This window comes from Pelodiscus sinensis, chromosome 4, assembly GCF_052426305.1.
Source record: "Pelodiscus sinensis isolate ZL-2025 chromosome 4, ASM5242630v1, whole genome shotgun sequence".
NCBI lineage: Eukaryota > Metazoa > Chordata > Testudines > Trionychidae > Pelodiscus > Pelodiscus sinensis.
The window spans coordinates 68,257,135-68,270,095 of NC_143055.1; the positions used below are offsets into that span (position 1 = coordinate 68,257,135).

The 12,961-nt window shown below is 46.6% G+C and overlaps 1 long non-coding RNA gene across 6 annotated transcripts in view; it reads left to right on the forward strand.

Annotated features, from left to right (window-relative positions):
* The window catches only part of LOC102454898 (uncharacterized), a 105,997-nt gene that overhangs the window by 45,205 nt on the left and 47,831 nt on the right, over nucleotides 1-12,961 (forward strand). For all 6 annotated transcript variants that reach the window (XR_016349432.1, XR_012904235.2, XR_012904228.2 and 3 more), the window contains exon 2: nucleotides 3,992-4,102. This is a non-coding gene — a long non-coding RNA (uncharacterized LOC102454898). The remainder of the gene's footprint in view (nucleotides 1-3,991; nucleotides 4,103-12,961) is intronic.

The window sequence follows — 12,961 nt, forward strand, 5'->3', positions numbered from 1 at the left end:
CACCCACATAGGAAGTTAAGTACCCAGCTCACTGGACTACACATTAGGGCTGTCAATTGACCTCCATTAATTCCTGCAATTAACGCAGGACAGGATTAATGTGTTAATCCTTTTAATACATTAATCGCAGGCGTTAATGCTGCGCTGCCCCTTTGAAGTGCTGCTCCGGAGTGGCACTTCAAAGGGGCTTTGCAACATGGAGCTGGGGATCAGCTGGAGTCCCCAGCTAATCCCAGGCTCCTAATGCACTATCTCTTTGAAGCACTGCTGCAGCGCTACATGGAGCCCAGGAGGTTTGATGCATTGCCTGCCAAGAGCTCTGGTGGCTAGGTCACTGGTTGCCGATGGGCACGCTCCTTTTAAAAAGGTGCATTCTTGTTACTATGGCAAGTGAAACTTAGACAACAGGAGGGGATGGGTGAGTGGATTCAGGAGCCAGTGTTGCAAGTTGCACTGCATTTACTTGAACCCCTGAACTCTACAGGGCTCACAGAAATATGGTAGATCCCACTACAGTGACATGTCACAGTGTTCTCATGGTGAGTTTTGCTGATTGAGATCATATAGAAATGTTACGTATACCATGTACTGTTATCTTTAATTTCAATGCTTATTAATTTCAATGCTTATAATTTTTTTTCAATGCTTATAATGATACCCATGGCTTCCTTGCAAGACATAATTCCTAGAGCTCCCCTCTCTCTCATCCATTCACAGTTCTCTAGAAGCCCATGCTTCTACTCCACAAAGCTATTATTTACAACTGTTTTAGAATCAAGTTTCTGATCCTAAGTAGATGGTGTTTTTCTGCACTACAATATGACTACTCAGCATCCCCATCTAGTTGTTTACTTCTGATGCTAGACTACGAAACCTCACTCTTTCTCTTTAACTGATGTTAAAATTGTCAGTAATTGATCAGTCTTTGTGTTTATGGTTTCCACAAACTCACATTGATCCTTGGTGCTTGAATCTTCAAAGAAATGAAATGTCAGCAGTAAAGCAGATGTCTCCATCTGTCAGGCTTAAGTATTTTGTTTTTCCTCTTTGGAAACTTTCTCTGCAGAGAAGGCATGGCGCTGAGTTCTTCTGGCTGCATAAAAAAGGCATGCAAAGTTACATATATTTTAAATAAAAATCAATGCATCCTACTATGTTGTTTACCTGCACTTGTATTTCTTGATATAGGCGCTCAAACCTTTATTTTCAATTCATTAATAATAAAATCATATAATTAGTTTTCCCTACAGTGTATGGTAGGAGGAGAGTTTCCTTTGCTCAGGCTATGTTTCATTATACTGCAAGACACGTAGGGTATGTCTACACTACAAAGTTAATTCGAACTAACAGACGTTAGTTCGAATTAACTTTGATAGGCGCTACACTAGCAAACTGATAGTTCGAACTTAATTCGAACTAGCGGAGCGCTTAATTCGAACTAGGTAAACCTCATTCTATGAGGACTAACGCCTAGTTCGAATTAAGTAGTTTGAATTAAGGGCTGTGTAGCCACTTAATTCGAACTAGTGGGAGGCTAGCCCTCCCCAGCTTTCCCTGGTGGCCACTCTGGGCACCACCAGGGAAACTCTTCTGTCCCCCTCCCAGCCCCGGAGCCCTTAAAGGGGCACAGGCTGGCTACGGTGCCCGTGCCAGGTGCAAGTCTGCCAGCACCCAGCCAGCAGACCCTGCACCTGGCACGGCTCGAGCCAGCCACCCGCTGCCACCCAACCCTCCGCCTCTTCCCGGGAGCAGGCTGGCAGCTCCCGGGAGCCTGCCCAGATCCGTAAGAGGAGGGCGCCCGCCTGGTCTAGTGCAGACATTGTGGACCTCATCCACGACCTCCGCACTAGGCACAGGAAAGTGGCCATCTAGGGCAGGATAGCTGCCAGCATGGCCACCCAGGAGTAGGTGTGCATGAAAATCAAGGTGGTCCAGTGAGACCCCCAACCCTGAGCCCTGAGCTTAGAATGGCAGTACTGGATCAGACCAAAGGTCCATCTAGCCCAGTAGCCTGTCTGCCGACAGCGGCCAACACTAGGGACCCTGGAGGGGATGGACTGAAGACAATGACCAAGCCATTTGTCTCGTGCCATCCATCTCCAGCCTTCCACAAACAGAGGCCAGGGACACAATTTCTATGGTTAATACCACTCCATGGACCCAACCTGGCTAATACCACTCCATGGACCCAACCTCCATGACTTTATCTCACTTCTCTTTAAACTCTGTTATAGTTCTAGCCTTCACAGCCTCCTGCAGCAAGGAGTTCCACAGGTTGACTATTTGCTTTGTGAAGAAGAACTTTCTGTTATTAGTTTGAAGCCTGCTACCCATTCATTTCATTTGGTGTCCTCTAGTCCTTCTAGTATGGGAACTAATGAAGAACTTTTCTTTATGCACCCTCTCCACACCACTCGTGCTTTTATAGACCTCTATCATATCCCCCCTCAGTCTTCTCTTTTCTAAGCTGAAAAGTCCCAGTCTCTTTAGCCTCTCTTCATATGGGACCTGTTCCAAACCCCTGATCATTTTAGTTGCCCTCCCCTCTCCCACCCTCTCTCTTCCCCTCTCCCACCTCCTTTTCCCAGTCTCCCCAAGTTTTGTTCAATAAAGAGAGTTTCTATTTTTGAACACACGTGTCCTTTATTTTGTACATCAGGAAGGGGGTCTAGGGAGGGGTAAGTGGAAGGAGGTGAGGGAGGAATGGGGTACGAGCCCCCAATGGGGAGGACTGGGGTGGCTCTGCGGGCTCCTCGGGGTGGAAGCTCTCCTGCAGCCTCCCGATTGACCCCCCCCCGGATGGCAGCCTGCGGCAAGTGCAGCCGGGCTGATGGCCGAGTGCTGTGATGTGCCGAGTGTGGGCACTCAGGGCACTCCAAGCCAGGACTGCTTTGCAAGCAGGGAACCCCTGAGAACTGTCTGTCTGGGGTGGGGGTCGGGTCCCTTTAAGCACAGCCCTCGGCTAGCCTGAGACAGCAGCTCCACGCTCTAAGTCCTAATCTGCTGCCCTGCCGGCACTGCTTCCAGCCATCCTTAACCTCGGTTCAGGGTCCACTCATTGTGGACATGCTAGTTCAAATTAGCAAAACACTAATTCAAACTAGTTTTTAAGTCTGGATGTGCTAATTCGAATTAGCTTAGTTCGAATTAGTACTGTTGTGTAGACATACCCGTAGAGCCTTTTTGTCATACTTTAAACAAGCACCTCTTGGGCCATATCATTCTTCAGTAGCAATTATTATTGATAAGATAAATAAAGCTGGATTTTGTAGCAAAGTGAAAATAGTCAGACTAGGGTTCTTTCTAATCTCCCACAGGTAGTGTTCAATAAAAAAAAAAACTAGCTCGAAGAAAATCACATTTTGATTCTTGAAAGTTTCACATGCAACAAGGGAAGGTTCTAAAATATCTTCAGTGATACCTTACAGCCTCTTTTCCCCCAATTATAGCAATTAGGGGAAGCTTATTTGTGCATGTGTGTGGTGGCCCAATCTAAGTAGTTGCAAAATCTTGTGAAAATAAAGTTCATATTTTTGGTGTTCAGAGTATTTAGTTGTTAGTCTTAATTGCATTTTGACTAGTTGCGGCAGTGTTTCATTGCTTAAAAACCTCTTCTTGAATTTCAGTATTTGTGTCATGTACATAAATCAATAAGTGTGTTTGTGAACTTTTACAGTAACAATAAATGGAAAACAGATGTAGAAAGGAATCAAAAGATAAAAATAAGATATTCATAGTTGTAGTGAGTGAGCAATCAGAATCTAAATTTCAGATATGTTGTTATTCAAAGGCCTCTGAAGTAAGGTAACTATTATTCAGCTGCCAATCTGAATCCCCAGATTACAATGATAGGCAACTACTGGAAATGCTCAGTTGTCCTTTGATATTTCTATGGATTTTGATAATATAAGGTTTAACTTCTATAGAGAGCTTGGGAGACTTGTATCTTCAATGAATGTGTGACTCAGTTTACCCATCTCCTTTTGTACAGGGACTTAAAGGGTTAACTCCCATGCAGAACTCTTCAACAAATGCTCCAGAAAGAAAGGCAATGATCTGAAGCACGACTGCTTAACTAAGGAAGTAGAAGCCAAAAAGTCAGGTAAGATTCATCTGCACAGCCATAGTTACTTCAGTACTTATCTATGTTCCTGTTGACACATTGTAGTGATACATTTCAGGCTTTTCAAACACTTACACTGTGGCTCCTGCAGAAGAGCCAGGTTTGGTTCCCTGAAAAAGTCTTCTCTCGTGGGGGCTTTATAACTAGGAAATGTATAACTGGGATGTTGAAACCTGAGGACACAATCTGATGAGTGGCAGAGTCTCAGGACTTCCCCTTAAATCAGTGGTCTCCAATCTTTTGAAGGATGATATAACTTTTTGAATTCAAGTGCAATCCAGGATCTACCTCAAACCCAAATACCCTTGCCCCACCTCCTTTGTGCCCCTTCTCCAAGCCCTGCACCTGCTCAGTCCATCCTTCCTCCCTTTCATCAGGCAGGGGCAGAGGGTTGAGGTGCAGGCTCTGGTCTTGGACTAAGGGATTTGGAGTGTGAGAGGGGCTCTGAGCTGAGCTGGGGCAGGAGGAGGTTCAGGATAAGGCTCTGTAAGGGAGCTTAGGTCTAGGTTGGCTTAGGGCTAGGGCAGGGACTTGGGGTGCAGGAGAGGGTACGTGACTGGGATAGGGATTCAGGATGCAGGCTCCAGTTGGACACAGATGGATCCTGGGTGCAATGGAGCTAAGGCAGGCTCACCCCTACCCCGCCCCTGCGCCACTCCCAAAAGCAACCAACAAACTCCCTCCATCCCAAACACTGTTGTGCCTCCCACCCCTGTTCTGTGGAGATAGAATACAGAGTGGGAGAGGAGGACAGCTCCAAGGCAAAGGGCCAGAGATATGCAGCAGTGCAGGGAGAGGCAGCTGAAGTGCAGTGCTTGATAGCCTCTTGGCCATACCAGTCAAATCACCTGTCAGAGGCTCCAAGATCTACCAGAAGATCCCAATGTACTGGTTAGTGACCACTGCCTTAAATAAAGCAGAGGCCTAGGACTTACTACCAGGAAGGGTTCTCTCATGACAGATTGCTGAAGAGTACAAAGAGTATTGTATTCTGTGATCTATGACCCTTTCTTATTGGAAACAAGCTTCAGAGATGTAACTGTGTTAGTCTGTTTCAGAAAAAACAATGAGGAGTCTTGTGGCACCTTAGGGTATGTCTAGACTACATGCTTCTGCCAACAGAGGCATGTAAAATAGGCTACCCGACATAGTCAGTGAAGCGGGGATTTAAATATCCCCTGCTTCATTAAAATAAAAATGGCCACCACGCTGTGCCAGCTCAGCTAATTGTCGGCACAGAGCAGCAGTCAAGACGCGGATCGGTCGACAGGGAACGCCTTTGTCGACCGCTCCTGTAAATCTCATTTCACGAGGCATAAGGGAGCAGTCGACAAAGGCATTCCCTGTCGACCGATCCTCCAACAATCAGCTGAGCTGGCACAGCGCAGCAGCCACTTTTATTTTAATGAAGCGGGGGATATTTAAATCCCCACTTCATTGACTGTGTCGGGTAGCGTATTTTACATGCCTCTGTCAGTAGAGGCACGTAGTCTAGACGTACCCTTATAGATGAACACATTTATTTGGGCATAAGTTTTCGTGGGCTCAAAACTTCTCAAACTTGATTTATTTTAACTCATGACATCATATACTACATGCATAATGTATTCTAACCCCTTTTCTTAGCTCTCCGGCAAGAATTATCAGTGTTGATAGTATGAAAAATAACTCATAATACTTTAAGAGCTAAGATGCAATTAAAACTCTTTTTAAAAAATTGTGAGTGTTCTATTTTTCACATCATGCCAAAATCACTAATGGTATCAGATAAGCTTCAATAAGATTTTGCTTGAATCTTTCCTTTGTTTTTTACTCTTTGTTTTTCTGTCTTACATACTCTGTTTTCATTAAAGCCTGTGTTTAAGCCTTAGTTTTCACTGATTAAAGTCCGTGTTCTGACATTAACAAATAGCCAAAATGTTATCACTGGTTCTGGATGTAATAAAATCAGTGACAAGATAAAATGACTACTGACTTCAATAAACTAAACTAAAACATGACAAAATAAATTCATTTGACTAGTGGGTAGGGCATGAAATATAGATCACTTTCCCAATGTTCAGAAGCAGTGTGCAGTTTGAGAAAGAGATGAAGTAGGTGAGTTAATATCTTTTATTGGACCAACTGTTTTTGGTGAGAGAGACAGGCCTTCAAGCTTGCATACAGCTTTTCTTCAGGTCTGGGAAATGAACTCTGAGTGTCACAACTAAATACAAACTGAAAAAGATTGTTTAATGTAAATAGTTAACACTTACTTCAAGTGACCACTCAAGCTGAAGTGGCCTGTTAACACTGTTCCAGCCATGGGGCTGGGAGGATGGGGTGTGGAGGAAAGGAAGGGGACGAACTACAGAGACAGTAATACTTTTGAGCTCTCAAGCAATTTTTGATCACTTTAAAACAATCGTGCTCTATCTTTTCCACTTAGTCCAGGGCTACACTAGAGACCTTACAATGGCACAGCTGTGCCAATACAGTTGCGCTCCTTTAAGATATCGCATGTAGCCACTTTATGCTGACATGGGAGAGAGCTCTCCCATCAACATAAAACCACCCTCAAACTGTGACAGTATATTGAAAAAAAAGCATGTCTCTCCAACATAGCACTATCCACACTGGTGATTCAGAAGATTGTTTTTTTCACACCTCGAGTGACATAAATTATACCAACAGAAGTGCTAGTGCAGACATAGCCTTAGATGTGAGAAACAAATACTGCTATTAAAATTTGAAGATCACCTGATGACAAGGTTCAATTACTGGGTCTCTTTATATTGAATATGTAACATTGCAGCTAGTGATGGATTTTGGAGACATTTAAAAAACATATATTGATCTCCTTGAAGAATTTAAACAGAGAACAATTGTTACAATAGAATTCTATTGCAGAATTCTTTAGTTGTATTGATTGCAGGAGTATGGAGAAACCTCATTCATTCAGATATGGCTAGCATCTTCAGACAAGACCATGTTACTATAAAGTAGGAACTTATGGCACATGATCCAGCCTGTGGCATGCCTGGATTAGGGATGTTTAATTTAGATTAATAGGCTAATCGAATAGTCAATGCAGTTTGCATGGACTATTCGATTAGACTATAAAGGAGCCTTGCCTTTGAAGTGTAGAAACACTTCAGCCCCAGGGCTGTTGCTACACTTCAAAGGTGAAAGCGATGTGGGGAGCACCGGACCAGCGGTGGACTGATTGAGTCTCCCTCTAACCCCTTACTCCCTTCAGCATTTCAAAACAGCAGCACAGAATGTAACTGGGGGTCAGCTGGGCACCTCCCCACACACTGACCCTGGCTCTACGTGGCTTTGCCACTTTGAAATGCTGCGTGGAGCTGGGGGCTAGCTCTGGAGTCCCCAGCTGACCCCAGGCTCCATGTGGTGCTGCCACTTTGAAATGATGCAGGGAGTCCCATGCAGCATTTCAAAGCAGCAGTGCCGGGGTCAGCGGGGAGTCATTGCCACTCTGAAGCCACCCCTCCTCCCCCCCGACCTTGCTGCCTCTTTCTGATAGAGGCAGCAAGGTTGGGAAGCAACTAGTTGACTAGTGTATTGACTGTCTGATAAGCTTTTGCTTATCGGATAGTTGACTAGCCTTTCACATCCCTAGCTTTTATCTGGCCCACAAGGCTCGGGGCTCACTGCCCCCCAGTGAGGGCACTGTGGCTTGAATGCCACCACCTGCTCCTCACTGCAAGGGTGGGGTGGCGTCCCAAGCCTCGTTGGCCTGATCAGGGAATGCCAGGACAGATCTGGGCCATGGTCTCTGCCTGTCAGGGAGGAAGAAGCAACTTTTTGCTTTGGGAGTGGCAGGGGATGGTGCTTGCAGAGTGCACTTCTCTGCACCTTGCAGAGTCACGCAGAGCCACCTGTGACCCCTTGGAGCTGCTCCAGATAGATGCCCAAATCACCTGCCCCCTCTTACATCTCCATCCACCCAGTCTCTGTATCTGCATCCCAACCTGCTCCTGTATCCCCTCCTTTCCAGATCCCACCCACACCCCAGCCCACTCTTAACCTTCCCTCCTGCCCAGACTCTTCACTCCACCCAGCTCCTGCACCCTGCTCCCCACCAAGACCCCACAACTACCACTCCACTCTTGCATGCTGTCTCCTCCCCAGACACTGCACCCTCACACCCAGCCTGCTCCTGCACCCTCCTGAAGGGGAATAATCACTTCTCTAGATCTGCTGGCAATACTCCTCCTAACGCAACCTAATATGCCATTCACCTTCTTGGCTACAAGGGCACATTGTTGACTCATATCCAGCTTCTCATCCACTGTAACCCCCAGGTCCTTTTCAGCTGAACTGCTACTTAGCCATTTGTCTCCAGCCTATAACAATGCTTGGGATTCTTCCATCCCAAGTGCAGGACTCTACACTTGTCCTTGTTGAACCTCATCAGATTTCTTTTGGCCCAATCCTCTAATCTGTCCAGGTCACTCTGGACCCTATCCCTGCCCTCCAAGGTATCTACCTCTCTCCCTAGCTTAGTGTCATCCGCAAACTTGCTGAGGGTGCAATCCATCCCCTCATCCAGGTCATAAATAAAGGTGTTGAACAAAACTGGCCCTAGAATCTATCTTTGGGGCACTGTGCTAGAAACTGACTGCCAACCTGACATCGAGCTGTAAATCACTACCCGTTGGGCCTGACAGTCTAGCCAGCTTTCTATCTATCTTACAATCCATTTGTCCAATCCATACTTCCTTAACTTGCTGGCAAGAATATTGTGGGAGACCATATCAAAAGCTTTGCTGAAGTCAAACTTTCTGATATCATCAGAGCCAGCTATCTCATCATAGAAGCTAATCAGATTGGTCAGGCATGACTTGCCCTTGGTGAATCCATGTTGACTGTTCCTGATCACTTTCCCCACTTCCAAGTGCTTCAAAATGGATTCCTTGAGGATCCCCTGCATGATTTTTCCGGGGACTGAGGTAAGGCTGACTGATCTGTAATTCCCTGGATCGTCCTTCTTCCCTTTTTTAAAGATGCAGCTGCTCCCAGCCAGCCTCTTGGGACTGTCTTGCAGGCTGCCTTGCTAAGAAGGTGAAAAGGGCTGGCTGGGTGTGTACACACCTCCCTTCCCTTTCTGATGCTGCCCCAGCTCCTTTAGGAAGTGGGGGCTGAGCTGCGTGTACTAAGGATGTTAGCTAATGGTTAGTTTACTAGTCGCGTAGTTGATGGAATTTCCATCGACTACTCGACTAGTCAATAGGCACTTCTGCATGCCTCCTTTGAAATGTACAAGAGCCCCAGTGGGCTCTTTCAAAGGAGGAATGCAGAACTCTGCATGCAGCCCGGGGCCAGTGGGAAGTCCTGCTGACTCCGGGCTCCATGCAGGTGGATCTTGTGCATTCAAAATGGAAGCACCCGCATGGAGCCCAGAGTCAGTGGGATTTTCTGCTGGACCCGGGCTGCATGCACCATGCCAGTTTTGAAATGTAGAAGAGTCCCCAGCGGGGGCTTTTGTGTATTTCAAAGCCAAAGCGCCTTCAATGGAGCCTGCGGTGAGTGGGGAACTCTTGAATCCCCTGCTAACTCCAGGCTCCATTTTGTGCTTCTTCTTTGAAATGCCACCCAGAATCCAGGGTCAGCATGGGACTCCCTAGCTGATCCCGGGCTCCTGGGCTCCATGGGGCATTTCCACAGAACCTGGGATCAGTTGGGGACTGGGCTTTGAAATGCTCAGCTGGAGCCCGGAATCAGCTGCGGAGTGCCCAGCGATCCTGGGCCCTGCTTGGCATTTCAAAGCGGCAGCACCACACCGAGTCTGGGCTCAGCTGGGGACTCCTCAGCTGACTCTGGGTTCCGTGGAAATGCTGCAGGGAGTCCCCAGGTGACCCCAGGCTCCACGTGGTGCTGCTGCTTTGCAGTGTTGCCATGGCATTTCAAAGGGGCAGCACCACATGGAGCCCAGGTCACCTGGGGACTCCCTAGCTGCCCCTGATTCCCTGCAGCATTTCCATGGAACCCAGAGTCAGCTGAGGAGTCCCCAGCTGATCCCAGACTTGGTGTGGTGCTGACGCTTTGAAATGCCATTTGAAATACCAAGGTAGCATTTCAAAGGGGCAGTGCCGAACAGCGCTTGGGGTCAGCTGAGGGGTGCTGCCCCTTTGAAATGCCACCATGGCGTTTCAAAGCAGCAGTGCCTCATGGAGCCCAGCATGGGCTCTGTGCAGCGCCGCCACTTTTAAGTACCCTCTCCCCCCCCATCCTTTGCTGCCTCTGTCTGATAGAGGCAGCAAGGGGTGAGAATCAACAAGTCGACTGGACAATCCGATAAGCATTTGCTTATCAGATAGTTGACTAGTCCTTAATATCCTTAACGTGTACCCAGAACTCTGCTGCTCTTCCTCTTTCATGACTAATAGGGAGCAAGGGGAAAGTACACAGCTTGTGTGCCTTTCTTTCATTCCCAGCTGCCCAGGGGAGGGGCAGAGGAGACTTCACACAAGCTGCACACTTCCCCTCACTCCCTGATTACCAGGGGAAGAGGAAGAGCAGCAGCAACCTAGTATGTGTGACTGCAGCCACCCTGCCCTCCCAGAATGGTGCCCTGGCCCAACCCCCGCACTTACCTCTAAACCCCTTCATCTGTCAATAGAATTAAAAAAACTAATCACATCTGCATCTTTGAAACTGCTCAAATGGTCAAATCTAATCTGTGTAATAAATAAGTTGTTTGGTCAGTAGGTTAATAAAAAGCTGTACTAAAAATGTAACTGACAACTTTCAATGTATGTACACAGCACCAAAAAGGATATCTAACTGCTGGAGTGCTGTTCATATTAATTGCTGCTCTTTTGGTAGCAGTGATTATTTTTTGTGATTAATTATAGTGGCTTGTTGCTTCACCATTTGAAATAAAAACACTGTTTCCATATTAATAATGTTATTTAATTTAACTTTGCTACTTTCCTTTATAATTTAAATAGGTAGTTTTCTAAGACCTGAAAAATAATCCTACTGCACATCAGCTTATGCATTTTTCATTAGTGCCATGGTATTCTCATTTCTATATACACAACTATGCAATCAAATACCACATCGATGAGTGTCCTATAAGAACCTAAAATAAATCTTTGTAGTTCACATTGTTCTGGTTTTGTGATATAAGGTCAAATAACTTGATTTATATCTCTACGTTGATGGTGTCAGAGTACAGGGTAGATATTCTTAGCCAAGCCTGGACTTTTTTTCTTGGCTTGCTTCATCCTCTATCCATTTTTGACTTTTTCAAAGAATTGAAGATGTGATAATTGCCTCATGGTAAAGGTCTTGGGGAGGAAAATCTTGATACATGGCATATGAGATACCAGTTCATTTATTGTGGGGAGCAGAAACTCAGCATCCTCATCAGGGGATTGGGGAAGAGGATAATTGGACCCCATCTGTCCCCCAAACACATGTAGTCAGTACTTTACATACAAGTGGTTCCAGGAGAAGCCCAGACCCTTCCAAGAGCACTGTACGATTGGCTGCAGCCCTCTGTGGAACTCACAGAGGATGAGGCTTTAGAAAAGAAACTCATTTGTAGTAGTACCAGGGGGAGGGAACTAGCTGAATATCTTCTTGGTGCATGGTGCACCGAACTCCTTCAGGTACAGGCAGTCCCTGGGTTACGTCAGTTTCAGCAGCGGCTGACTTGGGGACATCTGGGGTAGAGCAGCTGGGGTGCTGCCGGGTTGGTCCCTGCAGCGCCAACGTGTGGCGCTGCGGGGACCTACCCGGCAGCGCCCCAGCTGCTCTGTCCCAGGCGTCCAGATTCGGCTAATTCCAGGAAGCTCGGGGCAGAGCAGCTCTGCCTCGGGCTTCCTGTAGTCAGCCGCTGGTCAGTTTCAGCAGCGTCTGACTTGGGAACACCTGGGGCAGAGCAGCTGGGGTGCTGCCGGGTTGGTCCAGTAGCGCCGAGGAGCGGCGCTGCAGGATCAACCCAGCAGCACCCCAGCTGCTCTGCCCCAGGCATGTCTGATTCAGCCGCTGCTGGTCTGTTTCAACAGCGGCTGAATCTGGACGCCAGTTCCGACTTACATACAAATTCAACTTAAGAACAAACCTACAGTCCCTATATTGTACATAACCCGGGGACTGCCTGTACTTCAGAGCATACTTAGTGTACTAGAAGCTTAGATGCTTGCATGGAGACATTTCAGCTGCTAGGCACTTAGGCTATGTCTACACTGCAGTGGTATTTTGGGATACCAGAGGTATTCCAAAAGAGCTACCCCGTGTCTTAGCAGGAAGCCCGTTATTTTGAAATAGAATGGGCTCACCGTTCTGTTGTCCCTGTAAACCTCATTTCATGAGGCGTAGTGGACATTTCAGAATAGTGGGTTATTTTGAAATTTGGCACTGTCTACATAGTGCTAAATTACGAAATAAGCTATTTCGAAATTGCACCCGTAGCTCAAAATAAGCTATACAATTTGAGCTATGCAAATTGCGCAGCTTATTTCAAGTCAGTGTAGACGCACCCTTAGATGCACTCGTCCCACTACATACGCTAGAAGGAAACGTGGAGGACACAAGAGGAGACAAAGATAACTCTGCCCTGAGGTAGATCCTCAGGCCTAGTTCCTAGCATGTACTGTCTAGTCCATTCCATTGTTGAAGACAACCTATTAGCATCTAGATTCTAGGACCAGGGTTCAGTTGCATTAACTGCCCTGTCTTTGTAAGCTTCTCTGCATTGTCCTTTAATTGTCTCTTCTTACAGGTGGCTGAACACTTGCAGTGGCATCTCTGTATCTTTCATCTGCTGCTGGTGCACAGCCAGAATGAAATGAAAACCCTATTTCTTTGTCTCTGTGGGTGTGTCTA